Source organism: Chelonia mydas, chromosome 1 (assembly GCF_015237465.2).
Source record: "Chelonia mydas isolate rCheMyd1 chromosome 1, rCheMyd1.pri.v2, whole genome shotgun sequence".
NCBI classification, from domain to species: domain Eukaryota; kingdom Metazoa; phylum Chordata; order Testudines; family Cheloniidae; genus Chelonia; species Chelonia mydas.
In genome coordinates this window covers 209,969,138-209,985,074 of record NC_057849.1, presented here as the reverse complement: position 1 = coordinate 209,985,074, position 15,937 = coordinate 209,969,138, and the positions used below count along the sequence as shown (strand labels likewise).

Here is a 15,937-nt window from a genome sequence, read left to right as displayed (position 1 = left end):
TGGAAAATTGGTTGGCAAAGAGTTCATCCTGGAGGTAATACAGGGAAGGTAAGACCAGGCTTTTAAAAGTGCTTAGACACAGGCTGAGCATTTGTTTCTTAGTCACAGTTGCTTCATGCAGTAATTCAAGTATGTAAGTGTCCAAACCAAGCTCTATAGTTAATGCCTGAGGCCTAGTCACCCATAAAGATGAAAGACCCTTTTCTCTGAGCGCATTGTGGAGGTGCAACATCCGTCAAACTAGCAGAGCAAGAACTTCCTGTGCAGTTGCAGTCAGAATATCACAGAGCAAATAATTTTCCTCTTTCAATCATGCTGACCCTCTTATAGCCGGACAGACAGTTTCTGTCTCTCTCTGACTCCTCAGAGGATTTTGAGACAGGACTAGACGGGTACACCTCCTCAAGTTCTATTCCTGGACTCCTGCTCACCGACCAGAGGACACCTCCACAGGTATCATCTCCAAGTGCTCCTGGGGTCTTTCATTGCTAGGGACTGTAACAGTTGTAAGATTTTCCTCTTCTGTCTAAATCAGGAAAGGGGTGTTATTGGGTGACATTTTCAAAAGTACCTAAGAGCCAGATTGAAAGCAATGGGATTTAGGAGCCTAATACCTGTAAAAATCTGACCTAAGTAATTTAGAGCATAATTCTTGTTGAAACAAAATGGGACTTTAGCAAAAGTGGTCTGTCCCCTTTAACGGTAGTAGGGACTAGGGGTCAGTCAACCCTTATTCTTTGGTATGTCTCTTCAAGGTTTTGGGAATTTGGTTATACGAAAGGGCCTAGGAAGAGACAGAGGCAGATATTGGGAGGGAGGAAGCAGTCTCGGAGGAATAGTTAGTGCTTGGAGAATCCATGCTACTGTTCCTTTAAGGGCTCAGGAACTGGAGCCTTGTAGTGCAGGGTGGGGCAAAGTGCCCCTCTCTCCCAGGCAACCAGGATGATTCCTGGGAAGTAAGACCACATATATGCTTCTTCTTCCCTCATAAAAGGGAGATTCTAGCAGGAGGAAGACTGCTGCCTGCTGACCTCTCCCCACTGACAGAGGGAAGGACAGAGTAAAAAGGGGCCAGCTGGGGAGAAGCTGACTGAGGACTGCTGCTGGCTTATATCAGAACTTATCTGAATGAGTACCCAGGTCTAGATGAAGGGCTGGGTTCAAGGGGCTAAAGAAGTGGTTTTGTATACTGTGGGAAAGGTTAATAAATGAGACCCCACAAAGGGGTACCTGTTTGAAGTACTCAAGTCTCAGAAGATGATTTCAGGCACTAAGGGAGATTGGAGAGCAACATTCTTGGAGATCCAAGCAGAGCCACAAGGGGCCTTGCTCGAGGGTGGTGCCCCACTGCAGGCACTTACACTCCTCAGTCAGTTAGGCACTTTTGGAAATCCCACCCTCTATCTTTATTTAAAAGGATTTTAGACATCTCTTACTTTTGTATTGTTCTTTTCACCTCTGGTAAAGTTTAGTCTAAGCAGCAACACATGTATTTGAGATGTATGATGTTAGTCAATCTCTGTATCTTATGGTTCTGCATTTGTATCTGAATGCTCTTTTTGCCATATTCACCAAGTTTACAAGATCGCCAAAAAGTAGGGTAGCAAGCTTATGGCAGAGATCTCAGTATTAACAAAGCGTCTGGTCCTCTCTCAAGAAACAAGGTAGCAACTTAGAAATGAACATACACTTATTAACTGAGAATTTGCCAGGGGGCCATAAAAATAAGGCTAATGGTAAACATCCGTATAGTGAATCCAGGTCTAGTTGTCCAGTCAGGTGCTAACTGGGAATGAATGAGAGGCGCTCATTTATAAACATCTTATGAAATGTTTTGGAAGAGAGCATAAGAAAAATGTTACTAAAATTTCTAGGCGATACTGTATTGAAAGGCATTTGGAACCATAGAGAAGTCTGAGAAACGATACTTAGGGATTAGAGAGATGAGAAATACGGGCAGGATCCAAAAAATTAAATTGAGTCAAATAAACTGGTCTCTAAGGAACACACTCACAACTGAGATCATAGAATCATAGAAGATTAGTGTTGGAAGAGACCTCAGGAGGTCATCTAGTCCAATCCCCTGCTCAAAGAAAGACAAACACCAGCTAAATCATCACAGCCAGGGCTTTCTCAAGCCTGACCTTAAAAACCTCTTAGGAAGGAGATTCCACCACCTCCCTAGGTAACCCATTCCGGTGCTTCATCACCCTCCTAGTGAAATGTGTTTCCTAATATCCAACCTAGACCTTCCCCACTGCGACTTCAGACCATTGCTTCTTGTTCTGTCATCTGCCATCACTGAGAACAGCCGAGCTCCATCCTCTTTGGAACCCCCCCTGCAGGTAGTTGAAGGCTGCTATCAAATCTCCCCTCACTCTTCTTTTCTGCAGACTAAATAACCCCAGTTCCTTCAGCCTCTCCTCATAAGTCATGTACCCCAGCCTCCTAATCATTTTTGTTGTCCTCCGCTGGTTTCTAAATTTTTCCACACCCCTTCTGTAGTAGAGGGACCAAAACTGGACACAATACTCCAGGTGTGGGCTCACCAGTGCCAAATAGAGGGGAATAATCACTTCCCTCAATCTGCTGGCAATGCTCCTACTAATACAGCCCAATATGCCATTGGCCTTCTTGGCAACAAAGGCACATTGCTGACTGATATCCAGCTTCTCATCCACTGTAATCCCCAAGTCCTTTTCTTTAGAACTACTGCTTAGCCAGTTGGTCCCCAGCCTGTAGTGGTGCATGGGGTTCTTCCTTCCTAAGTGCAGGACTCTGCACTTGTCCTTGTTGAACCTCATCAGATTTCTTTTGGCCTAATCCTCTAATTTGTCTAGGTCACTCTGGACCCTATTCCTACCCTCCAGCACATCTACCTCTCCCCACAGCTTAGTGTCATCTGTGAACTTGCTGAGGGTGAAATTCATCCCATAATCCAGGTCATTGATAAAGATGTCGAACAAAACCAGCCCCAGGACCGACCCTTGGGGCACTCTGTTTGATACCAGCTGCCAACTAGACATCGAGCCGTTGATCACTACCCATTGAGCCCAACAATCTAGCCAGCTTTCTATCCACCTTTCAGTCTCCATAAACTGATTTATGTTCAAAAATATTGAGCATCCATCAGCCCCTCTGAAGTCTATAGTTGCTACTGGGTGCTCAGCACTTTTGAAAACCAGGCTGCATAGACTTAGAAGTCTAATCGCATAGATTTAGAAGCCTAATTTTAGCACCTGTTTTTGAACATTTCGGTCATGGTCCCTGACCCAAAGATTTAGATAAACACGTCTTTAAAAAAAAGAAGAAGCAGAAAGTGGTGGGCAGTTTGGAAGGAATTCAGAAAAGAAGACATTTGCTTTATTAAAGGGGCTGGAGGGATTGACTTATAAAGAAAGCCTGAAGAATTAAACATAGGTAATGAATTTACAAACCATGGTTAAAAGGGGATGAATGATGACTGTTTAGAAATATTGAAAGTGTATCATCATCAAAGAGGAAAATTGGTTGTTTAGTGTGGTGTGAAATTGTAGAACTTGGTGTAAAGGGAGGGAATTAAAAGAAAGTTTCCCAAGGCAAGTGTTGGAAATCCCTCTGCAAGAAACATTTTAAATTACACTAGATAAAGCACTAGAAAGAATCATGCCATAAACATATGAAAGGGAACAAACAAAAATGAGAAAAATAACTCCAATGAAAACAGTGATCATAATCCTCCCTCCCTCAAGCAGCTAGTGGGAAAGAGGACCCCCTGCCCCTTGTGACATTTCTGAACTCAGAACTATGTGCCATATTCCAAGTGCAATGGGACAGAGGCTTTGTTCTTCCAAAACACCCAGTTATTCTGCTATGATGATTGTTGTTGTTGTTCCTTAGTACAAGTATCAGTTTCCATGAGATCCCATTGTTTATTTCAGTCTACTAAATCCAACCTTTTTATCCCAGAATGTACCAGAAATGAGTGAAGAGGCAGATCTGAAATTTCAAACTCCTTCCAAGCAGCAGAAGAAAAAGACACCTAAGAACACCAGGGCCAAAGATGTGGGTATGTTTATAAACATCTGAGACCATATCTGCTATTACTGATATTTTATTGTCCATGTTAAATCTCTTCTGTGAGCTGTACACATTGTACCTGACTTTATCTACTTAGATTATTAGCTTTTTCTTCATCGTTAAGCACAGTTATTTTAGTAATTTATTAACATCTTTCAGCTACTGAAATGCCCCAGAAATGATACACAATATTCTGGAAGTGGGGAATAAAAACCATCAAACCTCCAGAACCCTGGAACACAGTTCTGTGATTATGTGTTTTTGCAAACAATTCCTTGTCAAAGAATAGTGTTTGAATTGCCCCGTGTTCAAGAAGACATGGCCTCTTTAAGTCATGCCTTATTGTGGGAGGACTAAAGGAGGTGATGTCTGGATTCTACTGAATCCTTTCTGAAGCATATTCATACTCAATAAAGTACCAGTTTGTCTCTGCTTTGCCTGATTGTCATAGTCAACATCATGAAATCATGACTCATCCTTAACTGGCTATATTTACTATCCCAAAGCCATTAAACACATTCCTGTCCAGCAGAGGATTTCTTGACCTGTGGAGGAATTCCAGTGAGCATCAAAGACATTGATCGGTTAGTTTTTGAGAAGATGACATTTAAAAATGCTCCTTTTCAAAAAGACGACGAAGAAGAAGGCAAACATTGTCTCCATCAAGAAGAGCATAATGCCAAGCACCAGGTTTCTCTGAAATCAGTTGTAAAACAGCCATTGACTTCAATGACAGCAGGAGCAAGCTTTAAATTAAGGAAATAGCACTAAATGTGTTCAATGAGTTTATAAATGTGTATTGTAGATCAGAGTTAAATTTGTGTTAGAATCATAGAAATGAAGGGCTGGAAGGGACTTGAGACATCATCAAGTTCAGCCCTCTGTGCTGTGACAGGGCCAAGTAAACCTAGCCCATCCCTGACAGGCGTTTGTCCAACTTTTTTTTTAAATGCCGGAGTCCCCATGACCTCCCTTAGAAGCCTCTTTCAGAGTTTAACTACCCTTAAAATAAGGAAGTTTTTCCCAATATCTAACCTAAATCTCCTTGCTGCAGATTAAGTCCATTGCTTCTTGTCCTATCTTCAGTGGACATGGAGAACAACTGATCACTGATTTAGTTGGGGATTGGTCATGCTTTGAGCAGGGGGTTGGACTAGATGACCTCCTGAGGTCCCTTCCAACCCTGATATTCTATGATTCTATGATCACCCTCGTTTGTATAACAACCCTTTAGATATTGGAAGACTGTTATCAGGTCCCTCTTCAGTCTTCTTTTTTCAAGACTAAACATGCCCAGTTTTGTCAGTCTTTCCACATTGGTCAGGTTTTCTAAACCTTTTATGATTTTTGTTGATGTCCTCTGGACTCTTTCCAATTTGTCCACATCCTTCCTAAATTGCAATGTCCAGAATTGAACACAGTACTTCAGCTGGGGCCTCACCAATGCTGAGAAGAGGTGGTCCATTATCTCCAGTGCTTTACAGCCAACACTCATGTTGATTCCCTCACAATCAGATTAGCCCTTTTTTCAGCTGCAGCATATTGACGATTCATATTCAGTTTGTGGCCCACTGTAGCACCCAGATCCTTTTCATCAGTACTGCTACCTAGACAGTTATTCCCCATTTTGTAGTTGTGCATTTGATTTTTCCTTCCTATGTGAAGTATTTTGCACTTGTCTTCATTGAATTTCATCTTGTTGACTTCAGACCAATTCTCCAATTTTAAACTTGTCCTCCAAACTGCTTTCAACCCATACCGTCTTGGTGTCATCTGCAAATTTTAAAAGCATACTCTCTACTCCATTATCCAAGCCATTAATGAAAATATTGAATAGAACCAGATCCAGGACTGATCCCTGAAAGATGCCACTAGATATACCCTCCCAGTTTGACAGGAAACCATTGATAACTACTCTTTGAGTATTGTCTTTTAGCCAGTTGTGCACCCGATTTGTAATTCCATTTAGACCACATTTCCCTAGTTTACTTATGAGAATGTCATGTAGAAGTGTGTAAAAAGCCTTACAAAAATCAAGGTATATCATGTCTACTTCTGCCCCACATCCACTAGGTCTGTAACCCTATCAAAGAAGGAAGTTAAGTTGGTTTGGCATGATTTGTTCTTGACAAATCCATGCTGACTATTCCTTATAACCCTATTATCCTCCAGGTGCTTACATATTGACTGACAATCCAGTATCTTTCCAGTTATTGCAATTAGTCTGACTGGTCTATAATTCCCAGGTTCTTCTTTGTTCCCTTTTTAAAGCTGGGTACTGTGTTTTCCCTATTCCAGTCTTCTGAAACCCCTCCTGTCCTCCAGGAGTTCTCAAAGATAATTGCTAATGGCTTCAAGATTGCTTCAGCTAGTTTCTCAAGTACCTTAGGATGAATACTCAAGTACCCTGGGGGGGAGGGATAGCTCAGTGGTTTGAGCATTGGCCTGCTAAACCCAGGGTTGTGAGTTCAATCCTTGAGGGGGCCATTTGGAATCTGGTGCAAAAATTGGGGATGGGCCCTGCTTTGAGCAGCAGGACTAGATGACCTGTGACCCTGGTATTCTATGATTCTGGGGGGGAGGGATAGCTCAGTGTTTTGAGCATTGGCCTGCTAAACCCAGGGTTGTGAGTTCAATCCTTGAGGGGGCCATTTAGGGATCGGGGCAAAAATTGGGGATTGGTCCTGCTTTGAGCAGGGGGTTGGACTAGATGACCTCCTGAGGTCCCTTCCAACCCTGATAGTCTGTGATTCTGTGAATTTCATCAGGCCCTGACAACTTGCATATATCTAACTTATCTAAATATTTTTAGCCTGTTCTTTCCCTATTTTGACTTACATTCCTTCTCCCTGGCTGTAAATGTTAATTGTGTTGAGTATCTGGTCATCATGAACCTTTTTAGTGAAGACTTAAGCAAAATAGGCATTAAGCACAATAGATTTCTTGATGTCATCATTTATTAGCTTTCTTTCCCTACTAAGTAGAGGTCCTACACTTTCCTTTGCCTTTCTTTTGCTCCTAATGTATTTAAAGAATCACTTCTTATTCCTTCTATGTCTCGTGCCAGCTTTAACTTAATTTGTGCCCCTGATTTTATCCCTACATACTTTTGCTGTTGTTTTATACTCCTCCTTATCAATTTGACTGTTTCCACTTTTTTTAGGATTCCTTTTTTCATTTTCAGGTCATTAAAGAGCTCCTGATGGAGGGCATATTGGCCTCTTACTATTGTTCCTATCTTTTCTTTGCATCAGAATAGTTTGTAGTTGTGGCTTAATATTGTCTCCTTGCGGAACTGCCAGCCCACCTGAATTCCCTTTTCCCTTCGATTTTCTTCCCATGAGATCTCAGCTGTTAGTTCTCTGAGTTTGTTAGTCTGAGTTTTTGAAGTCCATTATCCTTATTCTGCTGCTCTCACTCCTTCCTTTCCTTAGAATCATGAAATCTTTCGATTTATGGTCAATGTCACCCAAATTGCCTTGCACCTTTGCTACCAATTCCTTCCTGTTGGTCAGAATCAAGTCTAAATGGCTGTCCCCGGTTACTTCCTCCACTTGCTGAAACAAAAAGTTGTCCCTTATGCATTCCAAGAACTTATTGGAGATTTTGTGTTTTAATGTATTACTTTCCCAACAGGTGAATGTGTAGTTAGAGTCCTCCTTTATTACCAGGCCCTGTGTTTTGATTATTTCTGTTATTTGTTGTATTTGCCTCATTCTGATTTGGTGGTCTATAATAGATCTCCACTATGACATCACCCCTATTTTGAACCCTTTTATCTTTACCCAGAAACCCTCAATTGGGCTGCCTCCCACCTCCTTATGGACCTCCAACAATTGTATATATCTTTTATGTATAATGCAACCCCTCCATCCTTTTTTCCTACCTGTCCTTTCTGAACAACCTATACCTCTCAATATTAATATTCCAGTCATGAGACTTATCCCATCAAGCCAGTGTGATGCCAATTAAATCACAATTTAGCTTATGTACCAATGCTTCCAGTTCTTCCTGTTTATTCCCCCTATTCCTTGCACTTGTTTACAGTTTTCTAAAATGTTGATCCGATTGCCCCACTGATTTCTTCTTTGTTGCTTCTTTGCCCTAATGAAATTTCCCATGTCCCCCCCACCAACATCTAACCTTCTGCTAAGGTCACCTTTTTATACTTACCTTTGGGATTTTGTCACCTGACCTCATGGAATCTAGTTTAAAGACCTCCCCACTAGGTGGGCAAGTCGGTGCCCAACTATGCTCTTCCCATTCTTGGTCAGGAAGACTCCATTTCTGTTCAGCAGATCTTCTTTCCAGAACCACATCCCCTGGTTAAAAGAAGCCAAAGCCCTACCATCGACACCATTTGCCTTGCCATGCTTTCATCACCAGGATGCTTGTGTCCCTGCCAGGGCCCTTACTCTCAACAGGGAGGATGGATGAGAACACCACCTTCACCCCTGACTCCTTCACCCTAGCTCTCAGAGCCCTGTAGTCATGTTGATCTGCTCTGGCTCAGACCTGGCAGTACCATTAGTGCCCACATGGATGAGTAGCATAGGGTAGCACTCAGAGGGACAGATGAGCATTGTCAAACTTTCCATAATGTTTCAGACAGAGGCACCAGGCAGGCTCCCCTGCTACATCATGTCAGGTCAGCAGATGGATGCCTTCATTCTCCTCAGAAGAGAGTCCCTGACCACCAGCACCCTATGTGTCCTCCTCCCATGTGTGGTGGCAGTGAGCCTTCCAGCCTTGGGGCAAATGGCTCCTCCTCCTCAGCCACTGGGATCTGCTCCTCACCTCCTGTTGTCAGTATAGCACACCAGTTCTTGACATTGATTAACATGGAACCAGCGGGGGGCGGGGGGGAGCGCTGTCTACTGACTGAGGTGGCCAACTAGTCTGTCAGCTCCTTGCAGAGCTTCCCTTTCTCCCATTTCCTCTGCAGCTGCTGCAGCCATCTGTAGCTGGGTAGCATCTGTAGTAGGAAGAGGGTCACAGGATCCTCCATCCCAGATGTCTCCATGTGTGTCCAGTCGATGAAGTTCTCATGCTCCCAGATGCTAGGCAGACAAGCCACTTACAGCTCTCTTACCTGCTTCCCAAGGGACTCCTCCAGAAGACACCTCTTACACCTGCTTGTTCCCACTGCTTGGTTGCATTGGCAGGGAAATTCTGGACACATTCCCAGCAAGTCAAGACCAGAACCTGCATGGAAATCTCTCGGGTCAGGGTGCCTGTTTGGTCGGGGACCCCACCAGTGTAGACAGACAAAGAGATAGCAGTGGTTATGGAAACATGCCCTGATGGGTTCTTCCTTATACAGTACCTGCAAGTTTAAGGAAACAGAATGAAAAAAACCAAACAAACAGAAACCCACACAAACCTATCTGTCTCCACTGGCAAACTCAGCTGGCTAACTCCTTGGTCTCCCAGCTTTTGCTCTCCTACTCTTTTGAAGTATATACAATGAAATTTTACATTTCAAGATTTTGATAAGCCAAATGCATGAATCATAGGGGTATGTGAGTAGATACATTATCTTAATTGGTGATTTCCCTAACTTTTAATGCTTACCTTTCTAACTGTACTTTTCTGGTTATATAGTATGTGCAAAGGGTTATATTAATCACTTGAACAACTTTTAAGTGGAAGTAAGCAACATTTTTGGGGAAGACTCTAAATAGGAGTCAGATATCAGAAAAAAGTGATTAGCTGCATCTGCTGAATTCACAGATATTTGTTGATCCCAGTACACTGATAGGTTACTGAAGACCATTGTACTGTAGGACAAAACCTTTTCATACAAAAGTTCTGCTTCACATACTGCAATGACAGTTTTATACCTCTATAGATTGTAATCAGAGCTGTCCACTTGGTCAGTGCAATGAATGGAATTCGCATTTCTATGCTATAATCCACTAGAAATAAACCGGGAGGTGGTGACCTACACAGAACTGAAATGCCAGAATGCTTCTGAGCGGCAGAGGAGATGAAGGACTATGAACCCCCAGGGCAAAGGTACTGTGAGCTACATGCTGCTGACTCTGCACATACGACTGTTTAACTGTCCATAGTCTAACACCTTCCTTGAACTGTATGAGAACATTAAAAGCAAAACTCCACATAAAGATTTCTCCCTTTTCTCTCTCACAGGTTCTTTTGCTCCATCTTCTGTATGGAGGCTCATTATAATGATTCTTAGGCTCTTCTGCCTGGCTTTGCTGATAGCAGTGGGTTTCTTGAGTGTCAAAGGTAAAGTATGATCAAAGAAGGCACTAAAAGGCCAAATAATTCTGAGCTGACATAGTCTTTAATCAATGGCGTGTGAATTGCATTGTGTGTGCTGCACTTCTGAAAATCACTTCTTTATTTATCTAATTATGGATTTAGGGAACAGGACAGGGGAACCAGCTGGGCTCCTGCACATTCTTCTTCACCCTGCAGGATTTTCTAGGGACAGCTGCAGCAAGAGAGTCCCTGACATCACAACAACTGTGTAGCTGTCTTGCCCAGGAACCAAAGATCCATGTAGGTTCCTGGCCCTCAACGCAAAGCACAGACATTCTGGTGGAATCTGGGGTCTGAACCCCCAGCATCTGCAACATGAAGCAACCTATGGCCAACAATAAAATACTTCCTAGGAAGCTTCAGGTCTTGAAACTTCTGCAATTTTCTCTTCCTAATGCAGTTATTTCTTGGCTTCCTTGCAAAGATTCCACTTACCATTTTCTTCTTAAATTTCTAATTTTTTCTTTGGGTGCCTAACTTGGAAAATGACATATTTATGCTTTGTGGTAATTTCAAACAATCACTTTTGTGACTAAAATGTTAGAAACCTGGATATTTCCAATTGCATTTTTCTCACCATCTTCATAGAGTCAGGATTTTTAGCCAGACACAATTTTTATTTTTAATTTCAAGATGTTTATTTTAAAATTAATATTTACTTACTTAAAAATTTCCCGATGTGTTAATAGTAACATGATAACATACTATTATAAATATGTATTAGATATACAGTATATTAGATATATGAGATATATTATATATTAGATATACAGTAACTGATGGCACAATTGGGCCCATTGTGTCCCTGAAAGGCACAGTGCATTGATCTGTAACACTATGATTACATTTAGTTTTAAGCAGTCCATCATATTGTTATGCTATTTTGGCTTTCAGTTTTTCAGTTCTTCTGTTCCCTTCCCTCAGATGTATCATCTAGTTCACTCTCCACATTAGTACCTGTGGAGAGCACATGAAAATGGTTGCTTACCTCTATCTGCATTGCTGGTACATGGACACTCCCCCTTCTTCTTCTGGAGGTCACATGCTGCCAAATTTCTTCACCGTCCTCCTGTCCCCGCTGCGCAGCCTGCTCTGAATCTTCAGAACATTGTTTCCATAGAAGCATATCCTGACGTCTGTCGAGGAAATCTTCAGTTTCTCTTATGCAACGCAAGGTCGATACTTGTTTCTCCAGACCTTGAACCTTCTCTTCCAATATGGAGACCAGCTTGCACTTTGTACAGACAAAGTCGCTTCTGTCCTGTGGAAGAAAGACAAACATGGCACATCCAGTGCAGGTCACAACATTTGAACACTCCCCATCCATATTACCTTCCTTCTACGAGCTTCCTCAGGAGTTGTAGTGACTACTCAGAGAAGCCAGCAAGATGTAAGCCTCAGTGGGCTCTCCCCAGGCAAACTCCCAGGCAAACTCCATCTGTTAGCCTCTCTGCTGTTCTCTGCTCAGCTGGTTCGCAGCTGACTGGCTTTTTATAACAGTCAGGCCCACTCAAGGCTCACCTGGAACAAAGCACTCCCAATTCATACTTTTCAAACAACCAATCAAGCACACAGTCAAACTGTCAAACTGTCCCCACAACAGACACTCAGATACTCACCAACCCAGTCTACACAGACAACACAATATAGTCTGCAGTCAATCAGGAAGTAAGGGGGCGGGGAATGGGAACAGGGAATAGGTGTGGGGAATTGGAATCATGTTTTGCTAAGGGGGGGGGGAATGGGAACAGGGACACAGGTAAGGTTCTGTGGTGTCAGAACTGGGAAGTGGGACACTAAGGAAGGAAACTGGAATCATGCTTGCTGGAAGTTCACCCCAATAAACATCGAATTGTTTGCACCTTTGGACTTCGGGTATTGTTGCTCTCTGTTCATGCGAGAAGGACCAGGGAAGTAAGTGGGTGAAGGAATAAGCCCCCTAACAGTCATGACCAAAGATCATTGACAGAATAGAGTTGGAGAAAAACCCAGGATGCAATACCAGGACATCAACACCGAACTGTATTTTCAGAATTCTGGGAGTGGCCCAAGACAGCAGAGTATGGTTGCAAGTCAAAACTGAGATATACTCATTGAAATCTATAGATGATGCAGCATCAGAAATGGAATAGCAGAGGATACTGCAGATCAGGAATAAGGCACTTTGACAGAGCTGAGTGTGGAGTGGGACTCAGGACTGAAAAATGGAGACAGGAGGTTATGTGTCATGGCAGAGGTGCAATTCTAGAGTTATACAGAAAATTTACACAGTATCTGGGGCACTACTCCTGCCTAGCCAATGTAGTTATTCCCTTATATTCACAACCACCAAATTTATTAATTAATCTTTTAATAATGTTCCCTCTGCTTCTCCACAATTGTTCTGTTATTAATAAAACTATTTGGCAATGCCATATACCATGGCACTCACATTCCAGAGTGATTTGGCACCTTAGAAAAAAACTAAAATTGTGATGTATCTATAACAAGAATTGCTGAAATAACTCCCCCTCCCCCCATTTTAGGTTTCCACTAAAGAAAGGATACGTGGATGGGGACTGTGCGGTTGTCAGAGGTGGAGAGCACTTTTCTGGTGACTGCAAAGATAAAAGGCGCTATATTTGTGAGTAGCCAGCTCTTTTGGTGAAACCTGACGTATCATCACACAATGGAACTTGGAAACCATGAGAATTTTATCCTGGGCAATCACTTATCCTCTTATAAATGAATGGGAGAAATGGATGCACTTTACTTTTTCTCTTCAGAGTCTGTGTTTATATTGTAAATAAGTCTGTCAATTAATCACAGTTAACTCAAGCAATTAACTCAAAACAAATTAACTTGATTAAAAAAATTAATAGCAGTTTTAATTGCACTGTTAAACAATAATAGAATACCATTATTTAAATATTTTTGGATGTTTTCTACATTTTCAAATATATTGATATCAATTACAACACAGAATACAAAGCGTACAGTGCTCACTGTATATTATAATTTTTATTACAAATATTTGTACTACAAAAAGATTAACAAAAGAAATAGTATTTTTCCATTTACCTCATACAAGTACTGAAGTGCAATCTCTTTATCATGAAAGTGTAACTTAAAAATGCAGATTTTTTTTGTTACATAACTGAACTGAAAAATAAAACAACAAAAGCTTTAGAGACTACAAGTCCACTCAGTCCTACTTCGTGTTTGGCCAATCGCTAAGACAAACAAGTTTGTTTACATTTACAGGAAATAATGCTGCCCGCTTCTTATTTACAATGTCCCCTGAAAGTGAGAAAAGGCATTCACATGGCAGAAATTTGTTCAATGTCAAGTACAAATAATTCCTACCTGTGCTACTGATAATAATAAGTCTCTAGAGATGAGAAGAACTGAAATTTTTTTTAAATGTCTCATTTAGTTATTTACTTTTTGCTTCCTTTGTTATACTTCATTCAAATACAGAAAAAGAGCACAGACAAATGCATTCAAATACAAGGATACCGGTACTCTCACTACAAACACATTTCTGGGGAAATCACTTTAAAGTGTTGTTTAGAAGTTCAGTAGGATGAACTGAAATGGATATCAAAGGGAATTAAGTTCCATGCCACAGGACCCATCAAAGCAAAATCATAATTATCTGCCGTATACACTTTCTTTGTCTCCTTTTGTGTCCATTGCCATGTTATTTAAGATCTAAGACATGATGGTGGTGGGATTCCTAAAGGTCTTGTTTCACTGGAGTAAAAATACCCATCAGGGTGGGATGAAGGAGGAGCTCTGAAAAATAAACAGAGCTTCAAAACTCAGTAGGGCTAGTTTATGACAGCCTCTTACAAAATAGGCAGCCAATGTAAAAAATATAATGCAAGATGTAATATAATCCCAACCTCTCAAACCAATAAGCAGAGCTACAGATGCATAAAGAACAAGTTGAGAGCTATGAAGGAGTCCTGCTGTGAGCTCTTGTATTCATAAGGATAGAGATTGTTGCTGTCATGGTAGGATAATTAAGGGTGCATTTGTAAAAATTGCAAAACTGTGTGTAAGGGGGAGGGAAACCATGGATGTTGTTCCAAGAAGAAGGATTGTTAGGCAGCGACGGGCTCCACCTAACAAAGAGAGGGAAGAGCATCTTCGCAAGCAGGCTGGCTCATCTAGTGAGGAGGGCTTTAAACTAGGTTCATGGGGGAAGGAGACCAAAGCCCTGAGGTAAGTGGGGAAGTGAGAGACCAGGAGGAAGCACGAGCAGGAGAGTTCAAGAGGGGAGGACTCCTGCCTCATACTGAGAAAGCAGGACGATTAGCGAGTTATCTTAAGTGCCTATACACAAATTCAAGAAGCCTGGGAAACATGCAGGGAGAACTAGAAGTCCTGGCACAGTCAAGGAATTATGATGTGGCTGGAATAACAGAGACTTGGTGAGATAACTCACATGACTGGAGTACGTCATGGATGGATATAAACTGTTCAGAAAGGACAGGCAGGGCAGAAAAGGTGGGGGAGTTGCATTGTATGTAAGAGAGCAGTATGATTGCTCAGAGCTCCAGTATGAAACTGCAGAAAAACCTGAGAGTCTCTGGATTAAGTTTAGAAGTGTGAGCAACAAGGGTGATGTCGTGGTGGGAGTCTGCTATAGACCACCAGACCATGGGGAAGAGGTGGACGAGGCTTTCTTCAGGCAACTAACAGAAGTTACTAGATCGCAGGCCCTGGTTCTCATGGGGGACTTCGATCACCCCAACTTCTGCTGGGAGAGCAATACAGTAGTGCACAGACAATCCAATAAGGTTTTGGAAAGTGTAGGGGACAATTTCCTGGTGCAAGTCCTGGAGGAACCAACTAGGGACAGAGCTCTTCTTGACCTGTTGCTCACAAACCGGGAAGAATTAGTAGAGGAAGCAAAAGTGGATGGGAACCTGGGAGGCAGTGACCATGAGATGGTCGAGTTCAGGATCCTGACACAAAGAAGAAAGGAGAGCAGCAGAATACTGACCCTGAACTTCAGAAAAGCAGATTTTGACTCCCTCGGGGAACTTTTGGGCAGGATCCCCTTGGAGAATAACATGAGGGGGAAAGGAGTCCAGGAGAGCTGGCTGTATTTTAAAGAATCCTTATTGAGGTTGCAGCAACAAAAAATCCCGATGTGTAGAAAGAATAGTAAATATGGCAGGTGACCAGCTTGGCTTCACAGTGAAATCCTTGCTGATCTTAAACACAAAAAAGAAGCTTACAAGAAGTGGAAGATTGGACAAATGAGCAGGAAAGAGTATAAAAATATTGCTCAGGCATGCAGGAGTGAAATCAGGAAGGCCAAATCACCATTAGAGTTTCAGCTAGCAAGGGATGTTAAGAGTAACAAGAAGGGTTTCTACAGGTATGTTAGCAACAAGAAGAAGGTCAGTGAAAGTGTGGGCCCCTTGCTTGGGGGTAGGCAACCTAGTGACAGAGGATGTGGAAAAAGTTAATGTACTCAATGCTTTTTTTGCCTCTGTCTTCACAAAAAAAATCAGCTCCCAGACACAGTATGGGGAGGAGGTGACCAGCCCTCTGTGGAGAAAGAAGTCATTCAGGACTATTTAGAAAAGTTGGA

The 15,937-nt window shown here is 42.1% G+C and overlaps 1 long non-coding RNA gene across 3 annotated transcripts; it reads left to right on the top strand.

Annotated features, from left to right (window-relative positions):
- Nucleotides 1-259: 259 nt before the first annotated feature.
- On the top strand, nucleotides 260-13,240 carry LOC119567323. 3 transcript variants are annotated; one of them, XR_006291880.1, is made up of 5 exons: nucleotides 260-453; nucleotides 3,949-4,048; nucleotides 9,982-10,077; nucleotides 10,213-10,311; nucleotides 12,873-13,240. It is a non-coding gene; the product is annotated as an uncharacterized LOC119567323 (long non-coding RNA). The 3 variants fall into 3 exon arrangements; XR_006291861.1 differs by lacking the exon at nucleotides 12,873-13,240 and adding an exon at nucleotides 10,450-11,361; XR_005227294.2 differs by lacking the exon at nucleotides 12,873-13,240 and having other exon boundaries at nucleotides 10,213-11,361.
- The last annotated feature ends 2,697 nt before the right edge of the window (nucleotides 13,241-15,937 follow it).